The following is a 17,364-nucleotide window of genomic DNA, read 5'->3' on the forward strand; positions in this document are numbered from 1 at the left end:
GGTGGCCAGGAGGGAGCCTGGAAGGGTGGGCATGGCTTTGGATTAAGCCGAGGGTTCATAACTGGCTGAACAATGCTTCCCGAGGATTCCTGTTTAAAAGCGAGGGGTCCTGGTCTGGAGGGTGGTGGCCACAGGCCACGTCCTCAGCCACTCAGCGTGGTCCTCAGGGATGGCCATGGCGGCTTGAGGCATGTCAATCACGGTTACCGTGACACACCTTGAGGGATGGCCATTGTCCTAAATGACAGATTCTGCTTGTTAAAAGTATTCAACAGACTGAAATAGTCACATTGAACCAGATGAAGTTTGAGATAAATGTGAAGTTTTGAAGGCAGAAGGAACAACTAAAACGCCACGTATGAAAAACTCTCAGGTGTCGGAGTTGCTTTTCGGCACCTGGCACACAAGGAAAATACACACCCCGTGAGAATCATCGGCTGCATAATGAGGGATACTGAATCCAGAATCAGAGAGGTGGCTCCCAGTGCTGGAGGATTGTGTCCACTCCTGCTCGTCACCCTTAGAAGGGACCCCAGGACCCCAGGATAGGGAGGGGACTGAGGCCAAAGCTGGCAAGTGTGAGAGACCCAAGGATGTTCATTTGGTCCAGGAGCAAAGACAGGGATGTGGAGCGGTGGTGGGAAAGAGGGGTGACATTTTGGGGCTTTGGAGGATAGAACCAGGCCCAGCAGGCTGAGAGGCACATGGGCCCAAGGCATCGGGATCCCGCAGATCCATGTCCAAACCCAGCTGAGTGACTCAGGGATCTCCCTAGGCCTCTGGGCCTTGGCTTTCTCAGTTGCACCCCAGAACCACCCCCAGGACAGGACAACAGTCGTGAAGAGTTTAACAGAGGGCCAGAAACCCTGTAAGTGCTTGATAATGTGTCCCTCTGGCTACTATTACACAACAGTTAGAGGGAGACAATTTTTGGTTTAAGTGTAAAAGATGCTTCTAGCACTCGGGGCTTCTCCTCCACAGAGGGCAGCTTTTGGACACTGGGGTGGTTATAATGCAGAAGACGGGACGGTTTTGTGTGCTGTGCTGGCCTAGTGAGATTGATGGCAAGTATTTCCTTTTACCTCCAGGGAGAGTTAGTGATTATGCTCTTCGTGCCTTTGAGAGAAGAACTGTGCTTGGTTCCTCTCTGACTACCCTGTGCAGACCCTCTTCCACCAGGAAAGGGGAGGCGTGAAGCCCCCCTGGCTAAACACGGGGACGCTGTCCCTAACCTGGGGCAGTGGTTCCCGTCACTGCTGTGAAGTGGGGCCCAGAGCCGTGAAGGCAGACACCGGCGGAGACGGCGGTGATGTGAAGAGGCCTGTAGGCATCAGGGGGACGGGCATGTCCCTTCCTCATCCGGTGGCATCTTTCTTAAAGAGTCACGGTGGTACCAGGAGATGCTCCTCGCACCCCAGCTGGGAGCTTTCCTTGATCCCCATGCCTGCTGTTGCCTGTGACCAGTTCTCTGGCAAGTTAAGGATGGGGGCCAGCTGGCAGGACGCACAGCCGAGCACAAGGTTCACAGGAGGAGGATGTTTAGGGGATTAAGCTGACAGATCTCCCCCATTAAGCTCACCCAGGCTTGAGGCCCAGAAGGCAAGGCAGCCAGGCTGCTGCCCATACCTCCAGACAGCAGGCAGAGGGTGTCACGGCCCCGCAAACTGCAATTCTGGGCACATCCCTTCCCTGGCAACAGACGTGCTGTCATTCCTGCTCCCAGAACAGCTATGAAATTTTCCTGGAGCTTAGGCCACCTGCTCCGGCCTCGGGGCCTCAGGGTGGACCCGCGGCCTGCTGCTGGCTGGGGCCTCCCTTACCACTTCCTGCCAGCTACCTTCTCACTGCCCCACTTCCCCTGTCCTTCTGGGAGCTTCAGGTGCTCTTCTGGGGGCTGTGAGGGCTCCCCCAAATATAGAGCAAAACCCACCTTCTTGGGAATGAGATGAGGGCCTAGAGAGACTGCTCTTTCTCAGCCCTTCAGGTTGGGGACTTACAGCGATTGTCCACCATTGCCAGGGTTGTAGCATCAAATTCTTGGTCTTCATGGGAAGAGGGCCTGGGATGAAGCTTGATAGCCTCGTCCTCTGCCAGACCATGGCCCTCAGACCAAGCTGGTGATAAAAGTGCAGTTTCCTGAAAACTGAAGGTGCTGAATATCAGTGTTTGTTGGTCTTTTAGATCTCCTCATTTGGGAAATTCCTTTTCAAATCTTTGCTCATTTTTCCTATTAGGTTGTCTGCCTTGTTGATTTTTAGGAATCTGTTCTGGATAGGAGCCCACTGTTGGGTACCTGGTTTACATGGTTTACATTCTTCTCCATGTTTTCTGAGGAATAGAAGTTCTTACTTTCAATGGGGTTCAGTCCTTTCCTTTATGATCCTATTAAAGAAAACTCTGCCTCTATCATAAAGATGTTCTCATGGGATGGCCCAGAATATTTAGATCTGCATATAAATATGCAAGCCAACTGGAATTGGTTTGTTGGTAAGGTTGCAGGTGGGGGTTCAAGACTGACTCTCATCTGTGTGTGTTCTCTCAGCACCACTACAATTTGGGTGGTTTTTGATTTTTGTTTTGTTCATTTGCTTAGTTTGCCTTTTTAAATAAAAACTGTTTTTATTTTAGAATAGTTTTTGATTTGCAGAAAAGTGACAAGGCAGTATAGAGAGTTCCCACGTACCCCTCACCCGTTGTCTATGGTACATTTGTCGTGGCTAATGCATCATCACTAAGTAAAATCCATACTTTATTCCGATCAGGACCATTGGTTTTTGACAAAAAAATGTGTTGCTGGCAAATGCCATGAGACCACATCCTGGTAACTAAACCTTCAGGGACAAAGTCCTCTGTCGTAAGAGCTCTCTGGTCTCAGCTTAAACTGGAGAACTGAGCGGGCCTCACGTGTAGACTCGGATCCTGTGAGGTCATGGGGATGGACATGTGGAAATTCTAGTACTGAAGGGCCTGCAGCGTCGTAGACTCTCAGCCCCAGCCTTAAAACTCCTGAGTTGTAATGTGTGAGAGTAGCCTTCTCCTTGAGTCCCTTAGACTTTAATTTGTAATCTTGAAGCAAAGTTTAAAATGCATTGATGATGAACAGCTTTGTACTTTAATATTTAGTCAGCGTGCTGTACATTTCATCCCCAGGACTCCTCTTCTATGTGGACGTTTATAGATTTTGATGCTCTGCCCTCACCTCCTCCATCCTGCACCTCCCACCTCTGGCTACCACCAATCCATTCTCTGTAAGTTCAGAGTTTGGTAGAGGAGATTGTTAGTTTTGGCATTTTTTAGATTCCACAAATAAGGGATATTATAAAGTGTTTGTCTTTAACTTATTTTACTCAGCATGTTGCCTACAAGGTCCATCCATGTTGCCACAAATGGGAAGATTTCCTTATTTTTTATGGCTGTATAATATTCCTCGGTGTGTGTGTGTGTGTGTGTGTGTGTGTGTGTGTGTGTGTGTTACTACATTTTCTTTATCCATTCATTTATTGATGGGCACTTCTTCACTGTTGAAAATCATGCTGCAGGGATCCCTGGGTGGTGCAGCGGTTTGGTGCCTGCCTTTGGCCCAGGGCGCGATCTTGGAGACCCGGGATCGAATCCCACGTCGGGCTCCCGGTGCATGGAGCCTGCTTCTCCCTCTGCCTGTGTCTCTGCCTCTCTCTCTCTCTGTGTGTGACTATCATAAATAAATAAAAATTTAAAAAAAATTAAAAAAAAAAAAAGAAAATCATGCTGCAATGCACGTGAGGGTACAGTTACCTTTTTGAGTTAGTGTTTTCATTTCCCTCTGATAAAAACCCAGATGTAGAATTTCTGGATCATATGTTAGTTCTAGTTTTACTTTTTGAGGACCTCCATACTATTTTCCATGTGGTGGCACCAATTTATGTTCCTACTAGAAAAGGTTCCCTTTTCTTTATATCCTTGCCAATATTGTTACTTCTTGCATTTTTGATAATAGTCATTCAAACAGGTGCAAGGTGGTATCTCACTGTGGGTTTGATTTGCACTTCCCTGATGATTAGTAATGCTGAGCATCTTTTCATGTATCTGTTGGCCATCAATATGCTGTCTTTGGAAAATGTCTATTCAGGTCCTCTGCCCATATTTTAATCAGATTGGATTTTTTGCTCTTGAGTTATGAAAGTTCTATATGTTTTTTGGATATTAGCCCTTTATTAGATATGATTTCCAAATATTTTCTCCAATTTAGTAAGTTGCCTTTTCATCTTGTTGATGGTTGTTTAGCTATCCAGAAGCTTTTCAGTTTGATGTAGTCCCGCTTGTTTATTTTTGCTCTTGTTGCTTTTGGGGTTATATATAAAAAAATCACTGCCACAACCAATGTGAAGGGGTTTACTGCCTGTTTCCTTCTAGAGTTTGTGATTCCAGGTTTTACAACTAGGTCTTTAATCCATTTTGAGTTAATGTCTGTGTATGGTATAAGATAGTGGTCCAATTTCATCTTTTTGTATGTGGCTTTCAAGTTTTCCCAGCATCATTTATTGAAGACACTGACCCTTTCTCATTATATATTCTTGGCTCCTTTATCATAAGTTAATTGACCACATATGTATGTGTTTATTTCTGGGCTTTCTATTCTGTTCCATTTCTTTACGTGTCTGTTTTATGCCAATACTATAGTGTTTTGGTTACTATAGCTTTGTAACATAGTTTGGAAAAGATATCATTAATGCCTCCTGCCTTGTTCTTTCTCAAGATTGCTTTGGCTATTAAATTTTTTGTGGTTCCATACAAATGTTAGGATTGTTCTATTTCTCTAAAAAATCCCACATTGGAATTTTGATAGAGATTGTTTGAATCTGTAGATTGCTTTAGGTGGCATGGATATTTTAACAATATTCAACACCCAAATTTGATAAAATGTTATCAATAATTATCATTTTAACAGTAGTCTTCCATTCCTTGAGAATGGTATATTTTTCCACTTATTTGTGTCTTAAATTTCTTTCATTAATATCTTACAGTGTTCAGTGTACAAGTTTTTCACCTCCTTAGTTAATTTATTCCTAGGAATTTTATTTCTTTTGATACAATTGTGAGTGGAATTGTTTTCTTAATTTCCCTGATAGATCATTGTTAGTGTAAAGAAATGCAACAGATTTATGTATATTGATTTTGTATTCTGCAACTTTACTGAATTCATTTATTAGTTTTAACATTTTTTTGGTATAATCTTTAGAGTTTTCTATATATAGTATCAGGCCATTTGCAAAATTACAGTTTTACTTTTTCCTTTCCTATTTGGATGCCTTATTTGTCTTTTTCTTGCCTAATTGCTCTAGCTAGGCCTTCTAATACTTCGTTGAATACAAGTGGCAAGAGTAGTCACCCTCATTTTGTTCCTGATCTTGGAAAAAAAGCTTTCAGGTTTTCACCATTGAGTATGATGTTAGCTGTGGGATTGTCTTATAAAGCCCTTATTATGTTGAGATATGTTCCTTTTATATCCACTCTATTGAGAGAGTTTTTATCATAAATTGATGTCAAATATTGTTAAATACTATTCTCTGTATCAGTTGTGATGATATATATTTTTTATCTTTCATTTGTTAATCTGGTGTCTGATGTTGATTGATTTTTGGATGTTGAACCATCCTCACATCCTTGAAATAAATTCTACTTGATCATAGGTCTTAGGATTGGTATTAATTATTCTTTGAACATTTGGTGGAATTTCCCAGTATAATCTGCTGGTCCTTGAATTTTCTATTTCTTCATGATTCAGTCTTGGTAGGTTCTATGATTAGGAATTTTCCATTTCTTCTAGATTGTTCCACTGGTTGGCATATAATTGTTCATAGTAGTCTCTTATGATCCTCTGCATTTCTGTGGTATCAGTTGTAAAATCTTCTCCTTCATTTCTGATTTTATTTTAGCCTCCTCTCTCTTTCTTAGTTAATTGAGCTAATGGTTTTGTCAGTTTTGTTTATCTTTACAAAGAACTATCTCTTGATTTCGTTGATATTTTCTGTTGCCTTTTTTGGTCTTTATTTTATTTCTGCTCTGATCTTTATTTCCTTTCTTCTACTAGCTTTGGGCTTTGTTTCTTTTCCCAGTTTCATCTGGTGTAAACTTAAGCTGTTTATTTGATATCTGTTACTTGATGTGTAGACTTTTATAACTATAAACTTCCCCTCCTAGAACTACCTTAGCTGCACCAAATAAATTTTGATACATTTCCATTTTTGTTTGTCTAAAGTATCTTTTTATTTCTTCTGTGATGCGTTGATTGTTCATTGGTTGTTGTTTAATATCCATGTATTTGTGTTTTTCTAGTTTTCTTGTTGTAACTGATTTCTAGTTCTTACCATTGTGGTCATAAAAGATACTTAATATGATTTCAATCCTCCTAAATTTATTAAGATGTGTTTCATGGCCTACTATATGATTTATCCTGGAGAATGTTCCATGTACACTTGAGAAGCATACATATTATGTTTTTGGATGGAATGTTCCATTTATTTCATCCATTTGTTAAGTCCATCTGATCTAACATGTTGTTTAAGAGTGATGTTTCCTAATGGATTTTCCGTCTGGATTATCTATCCGTTGATGCAAGTAGGATATTAAAGTCCCCTGCTATTATTATATTGCTGTCTCTTTTCCCCTTTAGGTCTGTTTATATTTGGTTTATATATTTATGTGCTCCTATGCTAGATGCATAAATATTTACACATGTTATATCCTCTTACTGGATTGACTCCTTTATCATGATGTAATGGCCTTGTCTCTTATTGTAGTCTTTGTCTTAAAGTCTATTTTCTCTGACGTAAGTATGGCTACTCTGACATTCTTTTGGTTTCCATTTGCAGGGAACGACTTTTCCCATCCCTTCACTTTCAGTCTTCATGTGTCCTTATATCTAAAGCAAATTGTAGGCAGCATATAATATATAGGTGGGTTATGTTTCTTTTTAATATCCATTCAGCCACTATGTATTTGGATTGGAAAATGTACATTTACATTTACAGTGATGTATAATAGGTATGCCCTTATTGGCATCTTGTTAATTGTCTTCTGGCTATTTTGTAGTTTCTTTGTTCCTTTCTTCTTCTCTTGCTCTCTTCCTTTATTAACTGCTTTACTTTAGTGTTGTGCTTAGAGTCTTTTCTCTTTGTCTTTTGTGTGTCTACTATGGATTTGTTGCTTCAGGGTTACCATGAGACTTACATAAAAGAATGTATATTTATAATAGTATATTTCTAGTTGATAAAATTTAAGTTTGAAAACATTCTAAAACTCTACCTTTTTATTTCCACCTCCAACATTTTTGTTTTTGATGCCAAAATATACATCTTTTTATCTTGTGTGTCTCTTAATGTATTATTGTAGTTATAGTTGTTTTTACTACTTTCGTTTTTTAATCTTCACACTAGCTTTATAAGTGATGAATCTACCATCTTTACAACATTAGATTATTATGAACTATACTATATATTTACTTTTACCAGAGAGATATATATTTCATATATTTTTCCTGTTTCTAATTAGTACCCTTTTGTCTCAGTTTAAAGTCGCTTTGAAAATAATTTTAAGGCCAGTCTGAAGGTGATGAACTTCTTGAGCTTTTGCTTGTCTGGAAAACTATTTATCCCTCTTTCAATTGTTAAAGACAACTTTTTTGGGGTAGAGTATTCTTGGTTGGAAGCTTTTTTAGTTTCAGCACTTTGAATATATCATGCACTCTCTCTGGCCTATAAAGTTTCTGTTGAAAAATCTGCTGAAGTCTTATGAAGGTTCACTTGTATATATAACAAGTTGTTTGATCCTTTGCTGCTTTTGAGGATCTCTCCTTGTCTTTAACTTTTATAATGTGTGTTAGTGTGAGTCTCTTTGAGTTAATCTTATTTGGAACACTCTGGTCTTCCTGGATCTGGATGTATGTTTCCTTCCTCAAGTTAGAGAAGTTTTTAGCCATTATTTCTTCAAAATTTTCTACCTCTTTCTGTTTTCCAACTGGGACTCCTAAAATACAAATTTTGGTCCATTTGATATTGTCTATAGGTCCCTTAAACTACCTTTGCTCTTTTTCATTATTTTTTTTTTCATTTTGCTGCTCTGACTGGGTGAGTTCCATTGCCTTGTCTTTACTTTTTCCGTTGAACCCCTCTAGTGTATTTTTTTAATTCAGTTATTGTATTCCTCAGCTCTGTGACTTCTACTTGGTACTTTTAATATTTTTCTCTTTGTTGAAATTTTCACTTTAACTCATTCTTCTCCCAAGCTCAGTGAGCATCTTTATGATTGATATTTTGAACTCTTTATCAGGTAAATTAATTATCTTCATTTCATTAAGGCCTTTTTTTGAGGTTTCATTTTGCTCTTTTGTTTCAAATGTATTCATCTATGTCTTTATTCTTCTTGACTCTATTTGTAGGTAGGTTGTGTGTGTGTGTTGGTTTTTATGTATTAGATAAAACAGCCACCTCTCCCAATCTTGAAGGAATGATCTGGTATAGGTGATGAAGCTTATTGTTCAACCCTGCTTTAGCTCTTGTCTCCCAAACCTTTGTGATTGTCCAAGCAGCCAACTTTATTTTTAGTGGCTCCTAGTAGTTGACAGTGTGCTAACACTTGTCAGTATCCCAAAGAGGGGGGGAGGGGTCTAAGTCAGCATCTAAATTCAGGCTAATTGCAAGCCACCCCCTTAAGCTGCAGGTTTTAAAATATGCAAATATATTTTGGAGGGTAACATTGGGAGTTGGTAGTTCTCTCTGCTCCCTCTGTCCTGAGCCCTGGGATGATAGCCAGTAAAGAACTGTTTCTTTCTTGGCTACCATCACATTGAAATGAACACAAGTCCTACTGGCCACAAGACTCAGGTGATCAAGGGATGTCTCCTGGATGACAACCACAAAAACCAGGGCACTAGACTAAAAACTAGGGCACCAGACATGTGTACAGGCTCCCCTCTAGAGTACCTGTGCTCTGGAGCACTGCAGAGGGAGAGTGGGAGGATATTCCCAGAGATGATTACAGTTGGCTTTTAGATGTGTATTTAATTAGAAGCCTGGCCCTTAGAGCAGAGCTATGAAGATAGACTAATAGGCCTGTTTCATAGAGAGACTGGGAGTCTCTCTCCTAACTGCTGTGCTCTAGAGATGATAGCCAGTTAAGTACTCTTTCTCCATATATTATAGTTCTGTGAAGCCCATGATGAGCATAAGCCCTCTTGGCTAGCAGAGCCAAGCAATTTGTGTCCCTCTGGTGGCAGCCACAAAAACCAGGTGCCAGATGAAAGTAAAGCTCCTTTCTGGGAGATACTGGTGAACTGGAAGAAATAGAAGGAGAAGATGAAGATAGTGCCCATTGGCCCCAGCCTTAGAAGAGTGTTTTTTTGAGTAGCCCTTTAGATAGATGTATGTTAAATTAGATGCCTGCTCCTCAGGCTGATACTTTAAAATAAACAAATAAGCCTCTGCCTCTACTCTGGGTCCTGGGGTGGAGAGCCTGCTTCTGTGAACCTTTTAGGGACTATTTCTCTATGTTATAGCCTTGTGGGTCTCATGGATGCAAGCTCATTGGTTTCAAAGTTAGATGTTTTTGGAGCTTATCTCTCAGGTGCAGGTCTTAAAAGTTCAGGTGCTACATGTGGGATTCAAATCCTTTGCTCCTCAGCAAACTCTGGTTTGTATGTTCTCTCCCCATCGTGGACCACACACCAGGGATGGGATTGTATCTCAGCCTCTTCTTCCCACTTTGATGTGGGTTTCTTCCTCATTTGCCTAATATGTAAGAGTCACTCAGCTAGTTTTAAGCTCTTTTTTCAGAGGAAATTGTTCCATATATAACAGTAGATTCAGAGTTTGTGGGAGGAGGTGAATTCAGGATCCTCCTACATTGCCATCTTGAGCTAGAACCTCATATTCTAGTTTTTGTGAAGGATTTAGGAGTCTGAGAGAGAATGACTCTGATCACATCAGAACCAAAGAAGAGGCCAACTAAGGGAGATTAAAGATGGTACATATTCTTTGACAAGCCTCTCCTGGAGATGTGGAGTCTGTTTCTACTAGACTTAAAAGAACTTGGGAAAGTGACACCATGTCATTTCTGGACCTAGCTTTTAAGAAGATTGGCAGATTCCACCTTGGTCTCTTGGAGCTTTGAACACCATGTGAGAAGCCCAACTACACTGTTAGTTGGAGCACATAGATGGGGATCCCTGGTGGCTCAGCGATTTAGTGCCTGCCTTCAGCCTAGAGCATGATCCTGGAGTCCCAGGATCGAGTCCCACATCAGGCTCCCTGCATGGAGCCTGCTTCTCCCTCTGCCTGTGTCTCTGCCTCTCTCTCTCTCTTTCTCTCTCTGTCTCTCATGAGCAACAACAACAAAAAAGAGCACATAGAAAGGCTCTGAGACTATCTAGAGAGAAGAAAGGGCCCTGCTGAGAGGATAAAAATATGAGTGAGGCCATCTTGGACTCTCTAAACCATCCCAGCTGAACAGCACTAAGTCACTCAAGTTAATAGCACAGGGAGTGGAAGAATCACCCAACTGAGCCCTGCCCAAGGTCCTGACCTCTGGAATTGTATATAGGCTTACCCTGTGAGATTGCAAGTTTGGGTCCAGACCACTACAATAAAGCAAATCACATGAATTTTTTGGTTTCCCAGTGCATGTAAAAGTTAGGTTTACAAAAAAAAAAAAAAAAAAAAAAGTATGTTTACACCATACTGTAGTCTATTAAGTGTGCAATAGCATTGTCTAAAAATAATGTATAGATTTTAATTTAAAAATACTTTATTACTGAAAAATGCTAATCATCATCTGAGCTTTCAGTGAGTTCTAATCTTTTTGCTGGTGGAAGGTTTTGTTTCCATGTCAATGGCTGCTGACTGATCGTGGTGGTAGCTGCTTGGTGAGGTGGCTTGGAAATTTCTTAAGACAACAAAAAAGTTTGCTGCATTAGTTGACTCTTCCTTTCATGAACACAGTCTCTGTAGCACGTGATGCTATTTGATAGCATTTTACCCACAGAACTTCTTTAAAATTGAAGTCAGGGCAGCCCCGGTTGCTTAGTGGTTTAGCACCGCCTTCCACCCAGGGCATGATCCTGGAGACCTGGGATCGAGTCCCACGTCAGGCTCCCTGCATGGAGCCTGCTTCTCCTTCTGCCTGTTTCTCTCTCTCTCTCTCTCTCCCTCTATCTCTTAAATAAATAAATAAATAAATAAATAAATAAATAAATAAATAATCTGCGCAGCCTGGGTGGCTCAGCGGCTTGGCGCCGCCTTCCGTCCAGGGTGTGATCCCCGGGACCTGGGATCGAGTCCCACGTCAGGCTCCCTGCATGGAGCCGGCTTCTCCCTCTGCTTGTATCTCTGCCTCTCTCTCTGTGTGTCTCTATGAATAAATAAATAAAATATTTTAAAAAATAATCTTTAAAAAATAAAATAAAATAAAATAAAATATAATTGAAGTCATCCTCAGACCCTCCCGCTGCTTTATTAGCTAAGTTTTTGTAATATTCTAAAACGTTTGTTGTCCTTTCAACATCCTTCATGCTAGAAGAGGATCCCATCTCACGAAGCCACTTTCTTTGCTCAACCATAAGAAGCAACTCCTCATCTATTAAAGTTTTATCAAGAAATTGCAGCAATTTAGTTCCATCTTCAGAATCTAATTCTAATTCCAGTTCTCTTGCTATTTCCACCATACCTGCAGTTATGTTCTCCACTGAAGACTCCACTCCCCTTGATGTCATCCAAGAGGGCTGGAATCAATGTCTTCCAAACTGTTATTCTTGACATCTTGACCTCTTCCTATGAATCACGAGTTGTTTTGTTTGTTTGTTTGTTTGTTTGTTTGTTTGTTTTATATAATTCCAGTACAGTGAACAGTGTTATCTTAGTTTCAGGTATCCAATATAGTGATTCAACAATTCTATGCATTACTCTGTGCTAATCATGATTATTGTACTCTTTAATCCCCTTCACTTAGTTCAACCATTCTCCCACTCCCCACCCCTCTGGTAACTTCTCTATGTTTAAAAGTCTGGGTTTTTTTGGACTCTTTTTCTCTCTGTTTCTTAAATTCCACACATGAGTAAAATCATATGGTATTTGTCTTCCTCTGACTGACTTAATTCACTTAGTATTATACCCTCTACATCCACCCATGTTGCAAATGTCAAGATTTCATTCTTTTGGATGGCTGAGTAATGTTCCATTATAGATACATACCACATCTTCTTTATTCATTCATCTATGAATGAACACCTGGGTTGCTTGAGTACCTTGGCAATTGTAAATAATGCTGCAATAAACAGGAGCGCATATATCTTTTTGAATTAATGTTTTTGTTTTCTTTGGGTAAATAACCAGTTGTGGAATTACTGGATCATATGGTAATGCTATTTTTAATTTTTTGGAGAACCTCCATCCTGTTTTCCACAGGGATCATGAATGTTCTTAATGCCATCTAGAATGGTGAATCCTTGCCAGAAGTTTTTCAAGATGCTTTGCCCAGATCCATCAGAGGAATTACTATCTGTGGTGGCTATAGCCTAATGAAATGTATTTTTTTAATAATAAAGCTTGAAAGCCCAAATTATTCCTTGACCCATGGGCTACAGAATAGATGTTGTCTTAGCAGACCTGAAAACAGTAATCTCATTGTACATCACCATCAGAGCTCTTGGGTGGTCAGGTGAGTTGTTAATGAAAAAGCAGCAATATTTTGAAATAATTCTTTTTTGAGCAGTAGTCTCACCTGTGGGCTTAAAATATTCAGTAAACTATGTCATAAATAGATGTGCTATCATCCAGACTTTGTTTTTTCATTTATAGTGCCACAAGCAAAGTAGATTAGCATGATTCTGAAGGGCCGGAGGATTTTTGGAATGGTCCACGAACCCTGGATTCCACTGAAAGTCACCAGTTGTGTTGCCCCTAACAAGACAGTCAGCCTGGCCTTTGAAGCTTGGAAGCCCGGCATTGACTTCCCTCTCTAGCTATGAGAGTCCCAGATGGCATCTTTCAATAAAAAGTTGTTTAGTCTACACTGAAAATCTGTAGCCACCTTCATTACTGGTCTTAGCTGGATCTTTGGGATAACTCGCTGCAGCTTCTTCATCAGCACTTGGGGATTCATCTTGTACTTTGATGTAATGGAGATGGCTCCTTTCCTTAAACCTCATGACCTATCCTCTGTTAGTTTTCAGACTTTTCTTCTGCAGCTTCCTCACCTGTCTCTACTTTCCCAGAATTGAAAAGGGTTAGGGCCTTGCTGTGGATTAGGCTTTGGCTGGTTTGATCTTCTCTCCAGACCACTAAAACTCTCCATATCAGCAAGCCTGTTGTCCTTTCTCACCATTCATGCATTCACTGGAATCGCACTTTTCATTTCCTTCAAGAACGTTTTCTTTGAGTTCACAGCTTGGCTCACTGTTTGATGCAGGAGGCCTAGCTTTTGGCCTGTCTTGGCTTTCCACATGCCTTCCTCACTAAACTTAATCATTTCTAGCTTTGGATTTAGAATGAGAGACACGCCACTCTTCCTTTCACTTGAACACTGAGAGGCCATTGTAGGGTTATTAATTGGCCTAAGTTCAATATTGTTGTGTCTCAGGGAATGGGGAGGCCTGAGGAGAGGGAGAGAGATGGAGGAATGGTGGTTTATTAAGGTGATGGCATGGTTCCCGGCACCACAAAACAATAGTGACATCTATGATCCCTGATCACAGATCAGCATAGCAAGTATAATAATAGTTTGAAATATTGTGATAATTACCAAAATGTGACAGAGTTGAGTGCTCAAGTGAGCAACTGCTGTTGAAACAATGGCACCAATAGACTCGCTCAGGGCACAGTTGCCACAAACCTTCAATTTGTAATAAATGCAATGTCTGCAAAGTGCAATTAGGTGAAACACAATAAAAGGAGGTATGGCTACCTAATAAAGTGGTAGTTGTTTTAAGTCACTAAGTATGAAGTACTTCGATGGCCATTGATAACCAGAACACCGACTAAAGGAAGAGATCCTGACCAGGAACATTGCCCCCTAGGTGCAGGTCGGCTGGCAGTTGGGCAGAGTTTGGGCTTTTGCCAGGATTGACAGTGGGAACCTAGGCTTGTTCTGTCCCTCTGTTGCTTTAGCAAGCAGACTCGGAGGACCTTGGGTGGTTTTCTAAGAGATGTGCTTAGAGGCATAAAGTCTCTTCTTTTTTTATTTGATTGCTGAAATCTGGGAGCAACTTTGAAATCTATGACCCCGATCTGCTCACTGAGAAGGATACAGAACTGGTAGCAGGATATTACAGGAACATCAGTGATGAGATCTGATTAGACCAGACTGTAAGATTAACATCGTTGCAATTTATCCTAAGGAAAGATGAGTGTTATATACAGCATTTAGAAGTTGGTTTTAAAACAAAGATTTTCAGGAACCCTGGTGGCTCCAGCGGTTGAGTGTCTGCCTTCAGCTCAGGGCGTGATCCTGGGGTCTGGGGATCAAGTCCCGTGTCGGGCTCCCTGCGTGGAGCTTGCTTCTCCTCCCCCTACCTGTGTCTCTGCCTCTCTTTCTGTGTCTCTCATGAATGAATAGATAAAATCTTAAAAGAAGACTTTCATTGACTCCCACTAAGCAAATGCCTCTTGGTTAAAAAAAAAAAAAAAAAAAAAAGCCTGGGTATACAGTGGGGTAAAGCTGAAAATTTTAGCCACTGAGTAAATGGCTCTTCAAAGGGTCACTCTACCTTCCTCTCATAGAGAATCTTGCCCGCCCAGCTGGGCCGAGCTAGCCATTCTCCCGAGAACCAGCCAAGTGTCCAGGTATAACCTATATATTCACCTATAACACTTGTTGGGACTTGCTGCTCCCTGGGTCAGAAGAGCTGGCCAGCGGTTTTTGAAAGCTTAGGGTGGAATTTCTCAAAGAAATGGATTCAGGAATCATCCATGTCATAAACACCTGGTGTGCTTATTAAAATGAAGATTCCCTGACTCCACCAGACCTATTAATACTGAGTCCCTAAGCCTAGAGTCAAAGAATAGGAATTAAACAACTTGTCCAGATGGTGCTAACATCTAGGAACCATTGACTCAGGCTTTCAAAGATTCTTGTACCTCTACGCTTGGCCTGGGGTTGGACGGAGATGTTTTCTTGAATTGTAATTTGCAGGGAGAACATCTATACTGTATGTGAGAGAAGGTTGAAGCACCTCAGAGCCCCCTCTCTCTGTTAAGAGCTCCCAAAATGAGTGGTTTCATCCTAGTTTTCTGGTCTTTAGATACACTTTTGGTTGTCTTCTGTGGCCCCCAACCCCACCTCATTTACGAGTTAGTGTCCGTGATGCTCACTGTCTGGCTCCCTTCAGCGGGGATTCATGAAACCAGGCAATAAGGGGACCATAGGTGGGACCAATGGAATTGAGAAAGTATAGATTCAATAAATATCAGTGCTGGAATCTGAAGTGTGGGTTTGAATCCTAGCTGTACCCATTCACCAGCTATTTTACTGCAAACAAGTTATTCAACCTCTCTAGGCCTTGGTTTCTAGTTTTGTAAGATGGGAACAATAATAGCCCCAGCCCACAGGATGGGTGTGAGGGCCCAGTGGGCCGATGCATGTAGGGCATTTGTGCCCTTAATGCACATGATATATGATTATATGATTGTGGAGCAGGGGCCGGAATACATGATACAGGAGGAAAAGTTGAGAGCATAGGGGGTTTTTGTCCAGGGAATAAATAACATTGGGAAGACTTGATATTTTCCAACATGTTGATGGTTATTACTTGGGGAGTGAAATTTATGTTTGTGTAATTTGAAATGGCAGGACTGGGAGCAGTCACAAAAACTACAGGGAAGTGGATTTTCCCTAAATGAGTGTCTTTATTTTGCTTTTTTTTTTTTTTAAAGATTTTATTTATTCATGAGAGACACAAGAGGGACAGGCATTGACAGAGGGAGAAGCAGGCTCCCCTGTGGGGAGCCCGACGCAGGACTGGGTCCTGGGACTCCAGGATCACACCCTGAAATGAAGGCAGACGCTTAACCACTGAGCCACCCAGGCGTCCCTGAAAGGAATGACTTAAAAGAGAAGTTGAAAGATACAGTGTGCTGCCCCAGAAGTCATGAGTTCCCCATCACCCGAGGTGCTCATGCTCAGGTGGCTGGAGGATGAAGATGAGATTCAGTCCTGTCTGGGCCGGGAGGTAGAATTGCCTGTCTTTAAAGGTCCCCTTCTATCCACGAGTCTGTGACTCATGACTCCAAGTTTATTTAAAGAGAACCAGAGGGCAGCCTGGGTGGCCCAGCGGTTTAACACTGCCTTTGGCCCAGGGCCTGACCATGGAGATCTGGGATCGAGTTCCTCGTTGGGCTCCCTGCATGGAGCCTGCTTCTCCCTTTGCCTGTGTCTCTGCCTCTCTCTCTCTCTGTGTCTCATGAATAAATAAATAAAATCTTTAAAAAAAATAAAGAGAACAGCCCACTAGAATAGATGAAGGGATGGCATCTTCACAAGGTGGATCCTAGTTTGACTCTTTAATTCTTGGCTTTAAGCCCAGGAAACCACCCCGTCGCCATCGATCTTGGAGACAAAATCTTTCCTGCAACAGACATCCACTGGTTCCATTTTTGCCTCCAGAACCCCAGACATCGAAGCTGGTTTCTCCTTCATAGTGCAGGGTATCAAATCCTTAAAGGCGGTGGTCAGGAACTCCATGTCCCCACTGCTCCAATCTTCCACCACGTCTTTTCTTTCAGGCGGTCGAATTGCTCATTCCCAGTATATGTGAATGAAGCCTGAGCATCTCCTCCAGCTGGAATCTTTAGGAATAAGCTAGACTGCATTTATGATGTGTGTTTTAAGAGGCATAGCCTCACTGATTTGATATGAACCTACATTGGGTCGAGTTTATCTTTGTACCAACTAAAACAAGTTTGCTAAGCCTATTCCTTGTTTTAAGATGACAGAACAGTTAAGCAGCTTAAAAAAGTAACTGTGTTTAAATACCCTTACGCCCTTTAGAAAAATTACTAGGTCAGTTACAAATCTGTCCTCCCTCTTCATTAAGATAGGTGACTGAAGGAACACTTCCAGGCAACGTTTTAGTCACTTCTAGTTTGCTATTTGAACTTGAGAACTTTCTTCCATGTATTTTCTAAGAGCGTTCACTCCCGGGAACAGCAGGTGGGTGAGGGTGGGGGTGTGATGGGAGTGCGTGTGTATGATAGGGCCTGAGGCTGGTGAAGCTAAGGGCTCTCTTGGGTTTGGCAAGAGGATCCAGAGGACAGCCACTTGAATGCCTATTTACCAGGCCAGTTACAAAAATGTGTGTGGTGAGCTGGGAGTGTGGAAGGCAGTAGGGGTGGAGGCGTC

The 17,364-nt window shown here is 41.5% G+C and overlaps 1 pseudogene; it reads right to left on the minus strand.

Moving 5' to 3' along the window:
* Nucleotides 1–1,250: 1,250 nt before the first annotated feature.
* Nucleotides 1,251–13,563, minus strand: LOC121492511 (annotated as a pseudogene).
* Nucleotides 13,564–17,364: the final 3,801 nt, after the last annotated feature.

This window comes from Vulpes lagopus, chromosome 6 (assembly GCF_018345385.1).
Source record: "Vulpes lagopus strain Blue_001 chromosome 6, ASM1834538v1, whole genome shotgun sequence".
Lineage (NCBI taxonomy): Eukaryota > Metazoa > Chordata > Mammalia > Carnivora > Canidae > Vulpes > Vulpes lagopus.